This window comes from Loxodonta africana, unplaced genomic scaffold (assembly GCF_030014295.1).
Source record: "Loxodonta africana isolate mLoxAfr1 unplaced genomic scaffold, mLoxAfr1.hap2 scaffold_126, whole genome shotgun sequence".
Taxonomy (NCBI): domain Eukaryota; kingdom Metazoa; phylum Chordata; class Mammalia; order Proboscidea; family Elephantidae; genus Loxodonta; species Loxodonta africana.
The window spans coordinates 192,074-209,322 of record NW_026974887.1 but is presented as its reverse complement, the minus strand read 5'-3'; the positions used below and the strand labels follow the sequence as shown (position 1 = coordinate 209,322).

The 17,249-nt window shown below is 44.3% G+C and overlaps 1 long non-coding RNA gene across 1 annotated transcript in view; it reads right to left on the bottom strand.

Annotated features, from left to right (window-relative positions):
- Positions 1-10,205: 10,205 nt before the first annotated feature.
- LOC135229186 (uncharacterized) overlaps positions 10,206-17,249 on the bottom strand; it is a 71,321-nt gene continuing 64,277 nt past the window's right edge. The window contains exon 2 of the long non-coding RNA XR_010319960.1: positions 10,206-11,187. This is a non-coding gene — a long non-coding RNA (uncharacterized LOC135229186). The remainder of the gene's footprint in view (positions 11,188-17,249) is intronic.

Below are 17,249 nucleotides of genomic sequence, written 5' to 3'. Positions count from 1 at the left end.
AAGGTTCTCAGATATGGCCATCTCTTTCTGCCTCACTTCATCTACTAAGGACTGGGCTTCTATTCTGAGAAAAACAATTTTCATCTTCTACTGTGGCTGGTTAAGAAGGGTGCAAGGAAGAGGTATACATGTAAGAATCATAACTAAATATACACATTCTTCTCTTTACGTATAACTCCTCTATAAAAAGCCTTTCAGTAAAAAGAGGATGAAAAGAGGTGACCATTGCTCTGGAGTGTTTACCCTCCAAATTTACTAAGAATATCACCCGCATACAAAACATCAAGTCACACATTTATTTTGAAGCTTCATGGGAATGAGGTCATTTCTAAGTTCCAAAGGAACAAATTCATTGGAATTCAATAAATGTGGAATTAAAGAAAAATAACTTCTTAAAAAATGAACTACCATAAACAGTGCCACTTTACAATGCAGACTTTGTCTTCCACAGCAGTGCCCCCAAGGGTGGTGGGTCTCTGGGGAAGAAGAAAGAAACCATGGGGTCTGTAGAGGTGGAGGAGGTGGTAATGGAAAGGCCTCCAGGGGTCCCTATGACCAAAGATTTGGGGTCACAGGTGAGAATAAGGACCCTGAAAGCTCAAGTAAATTAACTCTCTATTCTCAGAGGTCTCTATCCAAGAGGAAAATGTGCAACAGTCAACAACATGCCATGAAAAAAGTCGAAGCTCCAGGCCCAGGAAGATTCCAAAACAATCTGAGAACTCTTTTCTGTCATCTTTCACCGAGCAGACCTCTCACTCCTCCAGCTACGGGGCTGCCCCAGGAAAGCGATGGGTCAGGTGTGCATATTTCACCAAGGTGCGCACGGTCAAGGGGGTGGCGGTCTCCTGGCAGACCAAAACCTCCTTTGCCCCCGTGGGCAAGATGCCCCAGGTCTTTGAAGCCGAGCTCTCTGAGGAGAGCACCATCGGCTCTGCCCCCAGTCTGGCCAACACTGAGTCCCTGGTCAGCACCCTGGAGCCCTGGCAGGAGGGGCCCCAGACCTGTACCCAGGAGCCCACCGACCAAGGGGAGGAGCATGGGGAGAGCCCCCGCGCAACCACCCCGGAGTGGCTGGTGACCCGTGAGCGCGGCTTCCGCTGCATGGCCTGCTGCCGCGTGTTCGAGTCCGGGGAAGCCCTCGTGGCCCATGCGGAGCATGGTGTGACTCAGGGCTTCAGCTGCCGGGTCTTCTTTGAAGAGCTGCTGGAGAGGCGGCTGCCAGGCTCAGTGCAGCGCAGGCCCAGACGCTGCCACCAGCTGGCCAGGCGTTGCCTGATGGCGGCCAAGAAGAGGGAGGTGAGGGAGAAGAGAGCGGTCTGCAGACGCCTGGAGGAGCAGCTGGAGAAGCAGAGAGAAGAACTGAAGAGGCTGAGGCACCAGCCGGACAGGCTGAAGAGGCAGGAGACCAGGCTGCAGAAGGAGCAGGCACACCACCGAGGCCAGAGGGGGAAGCGCCTGAAGACGTTCTAGAACCCCAGGAATAGGAGGAGCAGGGCCTTTGGGCTGGAAACGTGGGCCCTTCAGGAGAGACCTCCATTCAGGTTCGTTTAACCCAGCCCCCCTGGAAGATCATACCCTCCTTCCACTGTGACCCCAACCCTCCCAACCTAAGTGCACAGAGAACTCCAGCCCTAAGGGGGATCTGGATGGAAGAAGCCCCAGATAGCTGACCACAGACACCAGGTCCCCTCAGAGGCTCCCCTGACCCAGGAGAGGACAGGACAGGCCTCATCTGGATGGTGAGATCTTGGGACCCTAAGGATGAGCGCAGCATAAATAGGGAAAGGGAAATGGGATTTCAGTGGGACTTGGGAGGATTGGGGGGGGCCCTGCTGAGGTGTGATGGTGAAGGGGGTGTCACTGAGTTCTTTGGAGGAGAAGGAATCAGAGAGATGTCAGGCTGGTGGGAAACATGTCTGCAGGTGAGCAGTGGACATAAAGCCCTAAACAAACAACTCTGGGTCCCTTCCCAGCAGTATAGAGGCAGAGAAAGAGGCAGGGCTTGGTAGGAGGAGAGGAGGGCAGGTTAAAGGAAAATGAACTCACCCCAGCCATGTCTTCTGGTCTCCTACGGTGAATTTGGGTTTATGATTGGGATGCATCCTTTTTGCCACATTAGGGGAATGTAAGTGGGAGGTGGTGTAGAAAAATCCCCCTGGGTGTTAACCGTTTCTGGATAAGAGTTGATCCAGGGCTTGCAGGATATTTCCTGTAGAGCATGTCCTAGGGGAAGGGGTAGAGCTTTGGAACTTTTTCTTCGCCTAAATCAAGCTGTACATTCCGGTTCTTGACATGTCAAACAAACTTGCTAATTTTCTTTTTGTTTTCCTGTGGTCAAATCTGACCTGTCGCGAGGTCAAAGAACTGGAAGAAAAAGGCCCTCTGAGGTGAAAGAACCAAAAGAGAGGACAGGCTTCAAACCCAGGGAGAACAGCGAGAACACAGGTGATCAGAGGTAATGGTGGGAAGGGGCAGATTCAGGGCCAGACTCAACAGTGGACAACAAAGCCCCAGTCTCAGTCGCGACATCAAATCCCAAGTCTGGGGAAGCCCTGGACATGACAGGGGTGTATCCATCTCTCTGGGAAATGAGACCACAAGTATCACAGGGAACCCCCCAGGGGCAGAGGAATGGAGGGCAGGGCCTCTAGGATGGGCACCTCCATCCACAGTCTGTCCTGTGTGTATTCCTCAGAGTGACAGAGACGGCTCCTGCGAGGCAGAGGGTCAGAGGCAGAGAAGAACCAAGGTGTTCAGACCAGGTAAATTCTGCAGTCTCCTAAGGATCCAAAACGAAAAATCAGAGATTCTCAGAGGTATCAGGGTGGGAGGGGTTGGTATTCCCAGGCTGGGGAGAGGATGGCTGGGGAGGTGCTGCTTTCTGAAATCTTTTCATCAACATCTTTCTTCTTAAAAGCTACCTTCCCAGTTGATGTCCTCTATGATCTAGGCTCAGACCTGAATGGGGCCTAGAATGCACAAAGGCGGGTTATCCAGTGGGGCTAGGCAGGGAGGAGGTGGAAGCAGCATATCCGGGAAAGAGAATCTTCTAGAGGTGCATGAGTTACCTAGTGAATTGCACATGGCATCCAGCCTTCTGAATTTAGCTGTAGACGTGTGCTTGCAAGACGTGTTTGAGGGGTAACTCTACTGACTTCCCAAAATTATTTTTGGTCATTTCCAGTTATAGAGACCAGAAGAACTCACTGCCTCCAAGAACAACAAGAAATCCACTGGATCTGATTATTACTCTCTGTGGTGTGCTGTCCTTCCAGTGATTCAAATCTTTTGTCTGTCATTCTGGAGAATTTTCACCTATTTTAAATATCTAACAAAACACGTTAAAATATACATATATCTATGATGTTTATGAATTTCCAAAGCTCTGAAATTGCTTTTTATCACATTTGCAAGATCACAGATTTGTATGACAAAAAAATTTATGTCAGGGTCCCACCCTCATATGTAATTTGGTCCCGCTCCCACAAGGTATCCGATGGTAATAGACACACGTGTATCCTTCCCTACACCTCTCTGCAGGGACGCATACACACAGTCACAGGTACACAAGTACATCTGCTGGGGTGTTTACTTTTATGAAAGCCTGGTCACACTCCACCCACAATGCTCTCGCCCCTTATTTCACTTAATATTCTACCTTGATTCTCTTTAAGTCATTAGATATGGCACTAACACTATATTTTTTGATCTTTTAACTTACATGAATAATTTAAATAGATGATATCAATTCAGTACACTTTATCTGGACTTCTACATGTTGTTGTCAGAAGCTATCAAGTCAGTTCTGACTCACAGTGGCCCTTTGCACCACAGAACAAAACACCACCCGGTCATGTGCAATCCTAATAATCTTTGCTCTATTTGAGCACACTGTTGCAGCCACTGTATCAATCTCATTGAGGGTCTTCCTCTTTTTCACTGGACCTCTGCTTTACCAAGCATGATGTCCTTTTCCAGGGACTGGTCCCTCCCTCTTGATAACATGGCCAAAGCCATCCTTGCTTCTAAGGAACATTCTGGCTTTCTCCCTTTAAGACAGATTTGTTCATCCATACATAACACTACTAAGATGGAAACATTATCATCCATGCTTTTTAAGTCCACTCTTCCTGCGTGTTCTACCTCTCCTCCCTCTGTTCTTTCCTGCAAGTGAATCCAAGATAATTCAGGTTAACAATGTGGTAAGTACTCTCTCTTATCCTTGCTTAAACAAGCACACGGACTTATACACACTCATAAACATAAACAGGTATTCAAGCATATTCAAACAATTGATATTGTTTAACCCAGATGTGATCATTTTATATACACTTCTCTGCATGCACCTTGATTTTTTCAGTAATACTTCAATAATACTTCACAGAGATTTTTCCCACTCAACTACTACAACTCATTTATTGATGATGTAGCTTTACCATAAGTTATCTATCATTCAACTATCAATGTACAGTCAATGTTTGGTCAACACTAATAATAACTATCAGTTGTATACTACAGGATCTGTTTCTGTGGAATAGACTCCATAGAGTGAGATTTCCAGCTCAAAGTATGTTTTTAAAGTACAGAGCCATGGCCATGTCTTTCCCCTAGAGGCTGTCCTAAAGCACCTTTCCAGCCATGTCTCAGGGTATCCTTCTCCCCACAGCCCAGCCAGCCATAGATGGTGTTGATTTTTAAATTGTGCCAGTTTCACTGGGACTTTGATATTTTCTTAACTACCAGTGTTTTTGAGCAACTTGGACTATGTTTATTGGGCATGTGGATTTGCTGTGAACGATCTGTTTGAATTCACTGCTCATTTTTCAAGTGCTTAACTTTTATCCTTCTGTGTAAAATGGAAATTGTTATTAAGTCTTGTCATCTCCATTTCACATGATTTTCCAAATCTATCATTTGTGTATCACATTTTTGCAAGCTTTGTCCCCCAGAACGATCACTTGAGTCAGCACTGTTTATTAAATAAATATAATTTTCTCAAAATACCACCTTTGTATCAATGGTTATTGTGACTTCTTAGCAGATTTTGTTTCATTGGTCGACTTGTCAGTTTCTGTGCTATGTAATATCAATTTGTTCTGTTACCTGAAGAGGTAGACACCTGTCAGTATCCTGCTTTTTCATGTTTTTCTTCTCTATACCTTTTAAAGCAGCCGTAGTGTTGTAGTGATTAAGTGCTCATCTGCTAATCCAAAGAAGGTTTGGCAGGTCGAACCCACCAGGGGGCACTGAGGGGAAAGACCTGTTGTTCTGCTCCCATAATGATCACAGCCTAGAAAACCCTATGGGGCAGTGAAATGGGATCACTATGAGTCAGAAATGGACTCCAAGTCTCCTAACACCAGCAACATCCTCTGCTATCTACTGTACTATTTGTAGCATATGATTACTGTATACAATTCAAAAACAACTATCTTAATATTCCAACTGGAAATACATTCCACTTATATATTAGTTTTAGGGACCTCCATTTGATTGACAAGACTTCTCATTTGAAAATATGGCATATTTTTTGCATATATTCAGGTTTCATTTTATGTATTTTAGTACATTAGTTTTCATCATAGAAGTCCTTTGCTGCTCTGGTCAAAACAATGTTTTCCTAAATATTTTACAGTTTTGAACACAGTTTGATCCAGTCAAGTAGTAGGGGAAAGAGAACGGTCTGCCCTTCTCACCCTTGCCAATTTGAGACCCTCATGTCTATACTGGAGAGAAATCATTGATTGTGATGTATTTGTCTTTTATTCAGGTATGCAATTATATCATCATTCTTTGAAAAATCTCTTATTATACTTATACTAGTTATTTAAATTTTCTAGTTTATTCCTTCACCTTAAAACTGTGTTGAGTGATACCAAAATTTTTGTCTAGTTCCAAATTTATCAGAATGAGTTGAATATTAATTTTCCATTTATCTCACACCTGCTAAGTTTGGGGAGAATCTATTATGCCCCAATAGATAACTACTACTCTGACCTGCTGACCATTATTGGAATCACACACAACTTGTTTCTGACAGTTAAGTACTTCCACCTGGCCTCTGTTGAGCTGGGATCCCATGATTTGCATTGCTACTAGGCAGCCCAGCTCCCACTAACAACCTGAGCCTATAGACGATTGTTGCTGTTAGTTGTCATCAAGTCATTTCTGACTCATGACCACCCCATGTGGGCATAGTAGAACTAACTGTTCAAGAGTGTTTTTAAGGCTTTCATCCTTTAGTAGCAGATGGCCAGGACTGTCTTCCAAGGACCCTCTGAGTACGTTCAAACTGCCAAACTTTCGGATAACAGTCAAGCACTTAACTGTTTGTGGCGTCCAGGGACTCCCTACAAAGTATACATATTGGTAAGCTCTATCTTGCTGGTGCTCCCCTCATCTCCGCATTCCTTATTCTTTTGATGAAATGGGTATCCTTCAGGACCTCCAAGAAATGGTCTTATAGAAGACTAACTCAGACATGCCCACATATTGGAGGCTTTTAATCCCTCTTCCAACATCTGACACAGCAGGTCTGGCATTTCGATTTCAGAGAATATGGGCCATTGCCTTTTCTAAGATTCCAAAAGCAATCCCACAGCATATTAAACCCATTTCCAGAACCCTTGCTACGGCAATAAATCCTTGTCAACAAACTCTCTTTGACCCAACTTTATATTAAACTCCCCTTGACTCAGCACCTTCAGCACCCACTCCTCAGCACACCCCCGTCCTGCTCACACAAGGCAGCCAGGTCTTGCAGCTCCTTCAGTGTACACTCCCTCCCCCGCAACCACAACAGCACTGCCCCCGATGGCTATGCTGGTATCTGACAACTAAGTATCTGGACAAATGCATGGGACACTATCTCAGGACTCTGCAAAGGAAAGTGTTGAAGGTGGATGGGGAAGGGGCGGAACCAGAACATAGAGTATGAACATTCCAGAGGCTGAAATTAAATGAGCCCAAATCTCAGAGCTGCACACCCGTTGTGGACAGAAATAGCTCCAAGAGAAGCCCTCTCTCATATAAATGGGATAGAAGGTCCGTAAAGGAGAGAGACAAGCAGCTGGGCAGGTGGGCAGACGCCTGAAACTCTGGCAGAGGAGAATCCTTTTCTCTGACCAGAGTATGGAAGAACCAAATATTGTAGAGAAAGCTCCATTACATTTTCTCTCTCTCTGCTGTTAACTGGCACCTAGTCAATTCTGCCTCAAAGGGTGAGACTTTTCAAAAGCAGATCACCGGGCTTGTCTTCTGAGGCGCTTCTTGACAGGTTCAAACTGCCAGCCTTTTGGCTGGTTGTCCAGTGCTTTGGCCCCATAGGTAGAACCAGTCACTTATGTGCACAACAGAATGAGGAGATTAAAGCCCCAGCATTTCCACCAGTGGGCCAGGAAAGCACTCCTTCAGAACTCAGAGAGCAGAAGAGAAAGAGAGAGAGGAGGCTGTGCAAGAAAGAGATTCTGCAGACTTGCTATGAACTCCTGATTCACCCCCCAGATGCATATGCATTGCCCTGACCCTAAGACGCATTATCAAATCCTTTAAGAGCCGTACTATGGGTTAGAACGCACTCCTTCAGAACTCAGAGAGGAGAAGAGAAAGACAGAGAGGAGGCTGTGCAAGAAAGAGATTCTGCAGACTTGCTATGAACTCCTGGTTCACCCCCGAGATGCATATGCATTGCCCTGACCCTAAGAAGCATTATAAAATCCTTTAAGAGCCGCACTATGGGTTAGAATGCCATCAAGGTTCCATACTGAGTGGCGCTCACATAGATTAGATCTGAATACAGCTGCAAAGCCTTCAAAAATTGAACTAACATTTGAACCACAGAATACAGAAGATGGGACAGAACTTGGAGCCTGAGCATAACTGGGTCAATTGACTGCTAAAAAAAAAAAATTCTGCATAAAATTTTTGAAGGACTTGTAGTCTCAAAATCATAAGACACAGATTTTAAAATGCTGTTCTAATCATTCTCCAAGAAATAACACAGACACTTTTTAAATAAATGGAAAGATAATAGGTGCTATTTGCAAATGAAAATTTTACATGTTAAAAGTACAATGGTAGAAATAAAAAATTCAGTTGATATTTTCACAATAGCAGAATGGCGATGACAGAGAAAAAACTAAATACTTGAAATAGATCAGTAGAAAATATCCATTCTGCAAACAGAGAGGAAAATATGGAAAAAAATGGACAGTGCCTCAATAACTAGACAAAAAGCTTATTTATTGGAACTCCAGAAGAAGTGGACAAAATGTGTGGTGAAGAAAATAGTATTTGAAAAAATACTGGCTGAACACTTTCCAAATGTGGTGAAAGACATAAACTTACAGATTCAAGAAGTTCAGCAAACCACAGCAAGTTAAAGAATTCTATGCCCCAATACCGTATTTGCACAAAAATATTCTGCGGGTTATGGGTTTTTTGCCAACCCAGTGGGCCTTACCCCACATCCCAAGTATATTTGTAAGTACATTACTCTAATTTTTTTTTTTTTTTAACAGCAGCGTGTAAAAAGAAAAAAACAGTGTACTGTACTTACAGACATACCCGGGAGGGGAAAAACAGTTGACACACATATATATATATAGAACATGGGTTACTTGCATAAAAATACCATACATCATAATCAACTGCAGAATAACAAAGGTCAAGAAAATACTCAGGAAGGAGGTAGAGAGAAAACAACACATTTCACCTGAGAAAAACAATTTGAATGACTCTGTATTCACTATCAGAAGCCATGGAAGCCAAAAAAAAAAAAGATTGTGAAACAACATTTTTTCAACCCTGAAAGATGGAAATACTAACCCAGAATTCTATGTATCATGTATCTATGTATCATTACCTTCAGGAGTAAAGCTCAAATAATGCCATTCTTAGGGGAAGGAAAACTGAGAGAATTCATCACCACCAGACTTCTAAGTGAAACACTAAAGGAAGTACTTCAGGTGGTAGACTTGGAATTTCAGTTGTTATTTAAGGAAAGCAGAAAACGTGGAAACTATGTGGTTAATATACTACGTCAACACTGTAGTTACTGCACAACATGGCGCTGGACAAGCCTCTTTGGAAAGTTTTTCCAGTCTCTTGGAAACGCTTGGAAATACGTCCTGGCAAATCATTATTAGAGAATGGAATTAATTTTGACAATACCTGAGAGATGTCTGCAGTCAAGTCTTATGAATAAACTGGAAAATAAATTTACTGACTGAAACTAAGGTGTGGTAACAAAACATGAGCCTCAGTTCCCGTGTGGCCATGAGCTGGCTCTGAAGGCCAACCTTCCCCAGAAAGGCATCTCAAGCACATTGGGGGCAATGGCTTCCTGTTGTTATTGCTAGGTGCCATCGAGTGGGTTTCTGAGTCATTGTGGCCCAGTGTAAAAGGAGAACTGCCCCGATAGGGTTTCCTGGTTTGTAATCTTAACGGAAGCAGTTCGCCAGGTCTTTACTCCTTAGAGCCTTTTGGTGGGTTCAAAAAACTAACCTTCGGTTAACAGCCGAGTGCTCAAACTTGGCACCACCTGGGATCCTTGGAGCAATGGCAGCACCACAGAATTTGGTAGAAACCTTCCCATAGGCCTTCTCTGAGAGGTAACCCCTTGCTTAAGGACCAAGTTTAGGTTTTATATATACTCATTCTACATAAAGTCTAGATAAGAACTACAGTGCTTCCTTGAGCGGACAATATGTATATGCCCTCCATAAACAAAATGTGTCAAGGGCAAAGTTTAATATTAAACCAAGGCATTTCCCGTCAGTCCTTACCTGAGAAGGTCTTCGTGAGAATTTCCTGAGACTCTTGGAAAAGGACTTAGTAGACACTGCTTTCTTTTTACCTCTTCGCTCCTGAACAGAAACCTCTGCTAAGAGGTCCTGCGTAAAGCTCCAAACGCCTCTTCTTATCCTGAATGTAGGCCGTGTAATAAGACCAGGAACTAGGCATTCAGCTGGGTGAAGAAACCCAGGAGTACTTCCTGTCTTCAACACCTTCCAGTTCCAGCGAAATCCTGTTACAAGTCACTAGATCAGCCCAGGAGCTGGAAGACTGAAATTCCTGGTCCTCTGACAACTGGGAAGGGCAGGGTGGGGTTAGGCAGAGCCTCCTTGACCATCACTTGCCCCAAGAGGCTCTGGAGGCTGCTTCATGTTCTAAGTCAAAGGCCCTTCCAGCCCAGGCACATAAGAGCAGGGGAAGACTTTGTCCATTGAAAGAAAAGATGGGCACAGGAGTGGCAGGTTTTAGGGCACTCAGCATTGGTCAGCTTTGCGACTTCCGGACATCCTGGCCCATGGTCGCCTTCACGACTGGGCCTTTATAGCCTCTTCACCTCTCCGTCCTTCCCAGTTTTCTCCCAGGACCATGAACTGTGGCTTCTGCTAGTTTCAGTGATTTCAGTATTTCAGTAGCTCCTCACCCCACTCAGGGGAGGCAGTTTTGCAGACTGCAGGACACAAATCCACAGTGCTGTTTACGTGTCCTTCAGCAGAAACACTTCCGAGGGTACAAGTTGGCCTCAGAGACTCTGAGACCCAGGCAGAGAGAAGCCCAGGGGGAGGGTCACTGGCTTCAGGAAGTGTCAGCACTCTCAAGGGTCATGTCCCTGGGGTCGTGCCCAACTGCAGGAAAAATGAAGTGGGCTCTGAGGCTCCCTGTGCTGACCGTCCAGTACACTGGCCCTGGAAGCCTTGGAAGGATTCTGTCTTAGTCTAACCCAGCACTGGGGAAATCCTCACAGGGTAACAGCAGTGATATGCCTGGGGATCTTTATTCTAAAAGTCTCAAAGCAGTTGATACAGTCTTGTGAGGTGGGAGATGAGAAAGCTTGGGACCACCGAGAGAGGGTGGCAAAAGAAGGAAAACTTTATCACTCCCTCTGTTCAAGTTTTTTTTTTTTTTAATTCCACCTGGGGCTCCAAACAGGTCTTTGTGTTAAAGTTGTATTTCTCTGTGTTAATTTATGATACTTAACTCAAATCTAGAGTTTCGAGCTCATTTTGATAATTCCTCTTTAGTCTGTGGAGACAGGAGTCTGCCTTCAGCCAGTGGTGAGAGTGGAAGAAATAAAGTCCCTAGTCCAGACTGGGGCAGGCTCTGCTGCTCCGCAAACTAGGGGTGCGGTCTCTGAAGAGCCCTTCTGAGGACAGCACAGGAGGGGCGTCTCGCCTGGAGAAAGAGCAGAGGGGGGTGGGGGATTGTTTGTGTGAGCAGTGTGGCCTCTGTGGCTTCGCCTTCTCCTCCTGGAAGTGCAACCTGTGGCCCTTCACGTGCGGAGCCAGAGTCCTAGGGTGACCACAACTCTCCCACCCTTTCTGGGTCACCCTCTGGACCCAAGTCCCCATACGCCTCCTCTGCCCTCCTATTCCAGCATAAGCACTGTGACTGGGCTCAAGGGTGTACCCTGGGACTTGACATCGGTAGCCTCAGGCTTCCCCTAGTTCTGGTGGGACCTGTGAGCCTAGAGGGTCTGAGTTCAGGGCAAGGCTGGGTGGGCTGGGACTCTCGCGAAAGGCTCCTGCAGCCAGCTCCTTCCTGATGCACGTGAGATTGTGGTGGGGCAGCCTCCGACCTGGCACCTCCCCTGGGCGCCCCTCTCCACACAGCCCTGCCCAGTTCCCTCCCCCACCCCCGCAACCGCCCAACCACCTCCTCCTGCCTCCTAGTTCTAGAGGAGTGCTCTTTTGATGCCCATTTGCAACTGGCACCCCATGGCCCTGCACAGAGTCAATCAAGCTAATGACCTCAACCTGAAGTGCACAACTTTGAAACTGCTAGATACGTGGGAAATGAACAAAAAAAAAAGAGGAGAAACACTTAACAACAGTTACAAAAAAAGTTATATGGGACTGTATTCTCACATCATGGACTCAAAGATGCTGGGTTGTATTTTTGTTTGCCAACAAGTCTTAGATAAGGGAATTGGTGCCAGGAATAGATGTAGAGTCTGACTTTGGAAAAATGAGGGAAAATCTGGGATTGATTAATTGATGTGGATGAGACTGAAAATAGTGATAACAACATAACATTTAAAGAGGAAATCCTAGCAGCCTAGAACATGCAGTGGAAATTTTTCTAAGTAGCACCAGAAAAGACCTTTAATCACTACACAAAATGGGTCAGTAGTTCAAGATCTCCCTAAGAAAACAGGAGGCCGAGACCACTCTCATTCAGGTTGCAGCAAACAGGCAAGAAAAAGAGCATTTTAATCTTGTGCAAAGTCAGAAAAGAAGAGAAAAAGATGAGATGCTCCTCTACTTCATCCCTAAGGCTACTTTAATATTGACACCAAATTAGACAAGGATGACAGAAGAAGAGTTACAAGGCAAGCACACCAAGTAACTGGGATGCAAAAACCTACATAAAATACTGGCAAAGGAAATCCAGCAAAGTATAAACCATGTAACACGCCATCATCAAGGGGGTTTATCGTCAGCATGCAAGCTTGAGTGAACATTAAAGATTTAATAATTTAATTCATCACATGCATAGATGGAAGAAGAAAAGACATGCTCATCTCAAGAGATGGGGACAAAGCAGTGGATAAAATCCAATCACACTGAGAGATAAGGATGCTGAGCAATCATGGACCAGAAAAGGAGTTCCTTAAGTTGGAAAAATACAACTGGCATGATAGTTCATGGTGAAATGCGGGACATTCTCTTTAAAATTAATTAGCATTAAAATAAGGATGCTTTCCCAATTTGAAGAATGGCGTCTGGCATCTTAAACATTAGCAAGCAGCCATCTAAGATGCAACCATTGGTCTCAACCCACCTGGATCAAAGGAGAATGAAGAATACCAAGGACACGAGGTGATTACGAGCCCAAGAGACAGAAAGGGCCACGTGAATCAGCGACTACATCATCCTGAGACCAGAAGGACTAGTCGGTGTCCGGCTATAACCAATGACTGCCCTGACAGGGAACACAATAGAGAAACCCTGAGGGAGCAGGAGAACAGTGGGATGCAGACCCCAAATTCTCAAAAGACCATACTTAATGGTCTTACTGAGCCTGGAAGGATCCCGGTGGTCATGGCTCCCAGACCTTCCGTTGCCCCAGGACAGGAACCATTCCCGAAGCCAACTCTTCAGACATGGATTGGACTGGGCAATGGGTTGGAGAGGGATGCTGGTGAGGATTGAGCTTCTTGGATCAGGTGGACACTTGAGACTGTGTTGGCATCTCCTGCCTGGAAGGGAGATGAGAGGGTGGAGGGGGTTTAGAAGCTGTGAAAAGGACACGAAAAGAGAGAGTGGAGGGAGAGAGCAGGCTGTCTCATTAGGGGGAGAGTAATTGGGAGTGTGTAGCAAGGTGTATACGGGTTTTTGTGTGAGAGACTGACTTGATTTGAAAATTTTCACTTAAAGCACACAAAAAAATCATTAAAAACAGAAGGATGCTTTCTATCATTATTTATATTAAATATTTAACACTGGAGGTCCAAACAAAACGACAACAAAAAGAAGGAAAAGCTGCAACTGCTATTATTCATAGATTACAGAAATGCCTCCACAGAAAAATTTCCAAACCATTGAAATTAATGCTAGTCAATCCTAAATATAAACTAAAAAATAAACTGCATTTCTATACATCGGCAACAAGCCGACTCTGTTGTAGCTCTTAGTGAAAGCAGAGGACACTGATAGGGAAATAGCAGGATTTGGGTGGGCTAGACAATGAGGGGAGAACACTATTTTACACCAGGCTTCATGTATAACCATGGGTATGTGTTAGTCATCTAGGGCTGCCATAAGAAAAAAATAACACAATTGGGTGGCTTTAAAGAACAGATATTTATTTTCTCACAGTTCAGGAGGCTAGAAGTAGGAATTCAGGGCATGGCTCATGTCTACTTCAGCTTCTAGCAGCTTCCAGCCACCCTTTGCGTTCCTGGCCTTGTAGATTATCTTCCCCTTTGTCTGTCTCCCTCTTCCCCTGTTTGTGTCTGTGTCTATTCTGCTATTTTTATAACTCCGAAGGGATTAGGGTTAGGACCCACCCTAAACTGGTATGGTCTCATAAAAATAATTTAAAAAATCCCCTATTTCCAAATCAGGTCACATTTATAGGTACAGTAGTTAGAATTTCAACATACCTTTGGGGTTACACAATTCAGTCCATATAGTACCCTCACAAGATATTCTGGACTGAGAGTACAAACATGAGCAGCTGAGAGTTCTATTTTTTCTATATTAGTTGGCTATAACTTGTCTGATTCCACCCATATAAACTTTGGAGCAACTTATTATGAAGGACCAGGCCAAGCTTTATTAGCCATGTCCATTATACAGAAAAACGCACACATTCCCATCACTGAAGCCCTGAGAAATTCATCGATAAGGGTGGAATGGGGTTGGGACCAAGAATTGTTTCATGGCGTTGATAACATGGCATAGCTGTTAGACATCTACGTAGAGATGTCAGGTAATAATACTGACAGCTAACACTTACTGGTGCCAGGACTCTTGTGAGGGCTTCTCCTCTCTTAAGATACTTTCTCTGCATGATACCCATGTGAGGAATGTATCATTATACGGCACATTTTACAGATGAAGAACTCAGTACAGAGAGTTAGGCTGACATTTGAATATAAGTAGCGAACCAGGAGGAGTTGAAATGGATGGAGGTGTAAACATCGCATCCTCAGATACAGACAGCCACTGATTCACTGAGGCATCCTAGAGAGAGGGTGTCAATAGAGAGAGAGAGGACTAAGCACTGAGCCTGAGGGCACTCTGACATCTACAAGCCAGACAGATGAACGGCAGCCAACAAAGCTCTCTGAAGTCCAGTGTGGTTCCTGGAGCATGGTCTGTCCTTTCTCTGGACTGCATTTTACCAGTCCCCCTCCCACCCACACTGGGTTTCCCCTTTACAATGGCAGGGACAGTGGGTACCTTTCACCACTGTGTCCACATGATGTAGACTATTCCTGGCACATGGAATCTCTCTAAATATTGACTGATTGAAAAAACGAAAGATGAAAATGATGAATGAAATCATAGTTTGCTACCCCCACGTGTCTGTCAGTTTGTCGTACTGTGGGGGCTTGTGTGTTGCTGTGATGCTGGAAGCTATGCCACCGGTATTCAGATACCAGCAGGGTAACCCATGGAGGACAGGTTTCAGTTGAGCTTCCAGTCTAAGAGAGCCCAGGAAGAAGGACCTGGCAGTCTACTTCTGGAGAGCATTAGCCAGTGAAAACCTTATGAATAGCAATGGAACACTGTCTGATATATGGCTGGAAGATGACCTCCCCAGGTTGGAAGGCACTCACAAGATGACTGGGGAAGAGCTGCCTCCTCAAAGGAGAGTCAACCTTAATGACATGGATGGAGTAAAGCTTTTGGGATCTTCATCTGCTAATATGGCACTTCTCAAAATGAGAAGAAACAGCTGCAAACATCGATTTAATAATCGGAACCTGGAATGTACGAAGTATGAATCTTGGAAAATTGGAAATCATTAAAAATGAAATGGAATGCACAAACATCGATATCCGAGGCATTAGTGAATTAGGCAATACCAGCCCATTTTGAATCAGACAATCATCTAGTCTTCTATGCTGGGAATGACAACTCGAGGAGGAATGATGTTCCATTCATCATCAAAAAGAACATTTCAAGATCTATCGTGAAATACAATGCTGTCAATGGTAGGATAATAACCATACTCCTACAAGGAAGACCAGTTAATACGACTATTATTCAAATTTACACACCAACCACCAGGGCCAAAGATGAAGAAATAGAAGATTTTTTTCAGCTGCTGCAGTCCGAAATTGATCGAACGTGCTATCAAGATGCATTGATAATTACTGGCTATTGGAATGCAAAAGTTGGAACCAAAGAAGGATCAGTAGTTGGAAAATACGGCCTTGGGGACAGAAATAATGCCGGAGATCAAATGATAGAATTTTGCAAGACCAATGACTTCTTCATTGCAAATACCTTCTTTCACCAACATAAACGGTGACTATACACATGGACCTCGCCAGACGGAACACACAGAAATCAAACTGACTACATCTGTGGAAAGAGACGATGGAAAAGCTCAATATCATCAGTCACAACACGGCCAGGGGCGGACTGTGGAACAGACCATCAATTGCTCATATTCAAGTGCAAGCTGAAATTGAAGAAAATGAGAGCAAGTCCACGAGAGCAAAAATATCCCACCTGAATTTAGAGACCATCTCAAGAATAAATTTGACACATTGAACACTAGTGACCGAAGACCAGACAAGTTTTCAAATGACATCAAGGACATCATCCATGAAGAAAGCAAGAGGTCACTGAAAAGACAGGAAAGAAAGAAAAAACCAAGGTGGGTGTCAGAGGAGACTCTGAAACTTGCTCTCGAACGTCGAGCAGCTAAAGCAAAAGGAAGAATTGATGAAGTAAAAGAACTGAAGATTTCAAAGGGCCTCTCAAGAAGACAAAGTAAAGTATTATAATGACATGTGCAAAGAGCTGGAGATGGAAAACCAAAAGGGAAGAACATGCTCGGTGTTTCTCAAGCTAAAAGAACTGAAGAAAAAAATCAAGCCTCGCATTGCGAAAGTGAAGGATTGCATGGGGAAAATATTAAACGATGCAGGAAGCATCAAAAGAAGATGGAAGGAATACACAGAATTATTATACCAAAAAGAATTGGTCAATATTCAACCATTTCAAGAGGTGGCCTATGATCAGGAACCAATGGTACTCAAGGAAGAAGTCCAAGCTGCTCTGAAGGCATTGGCGAAAAACAAGGCTCCAGGAATTGATGGAATATCAATTGAGATGTTTCAGCAAACAGATGCAGCGCTGGAGATGCTCACTCGTCTATGCCAGGAAATATGGAAGACAGCTTCCTGGCCAACTGACTGGAAGAGATCCATATTTATGCCTATTCCCAAGAAAGGTGATCCAAACGAATGTGGAAATTATAGAACAATATCATTAATATCACACGCAAGCAAAATTTTGCTGTAGATCTTTCAAAAACGGCTGCAGCAGTATATCGACAGGGTACTGCCAAAAATTCAGGCCGGTTTCAGAAGAGGACATGGAACCAGGGATATCCTTGCTGATGTCAGATGGATCCTGGCTGAAAGCAGAGAATACCAGAAGGATGTTTACCTGTGTTTTATTGACTATGCAAAGGCATTCGACTGTGTGGATCATAACAAACTATGGATAACACTGGGAAGAATGGGAATTCCAGGACACTTAATTGTGCTC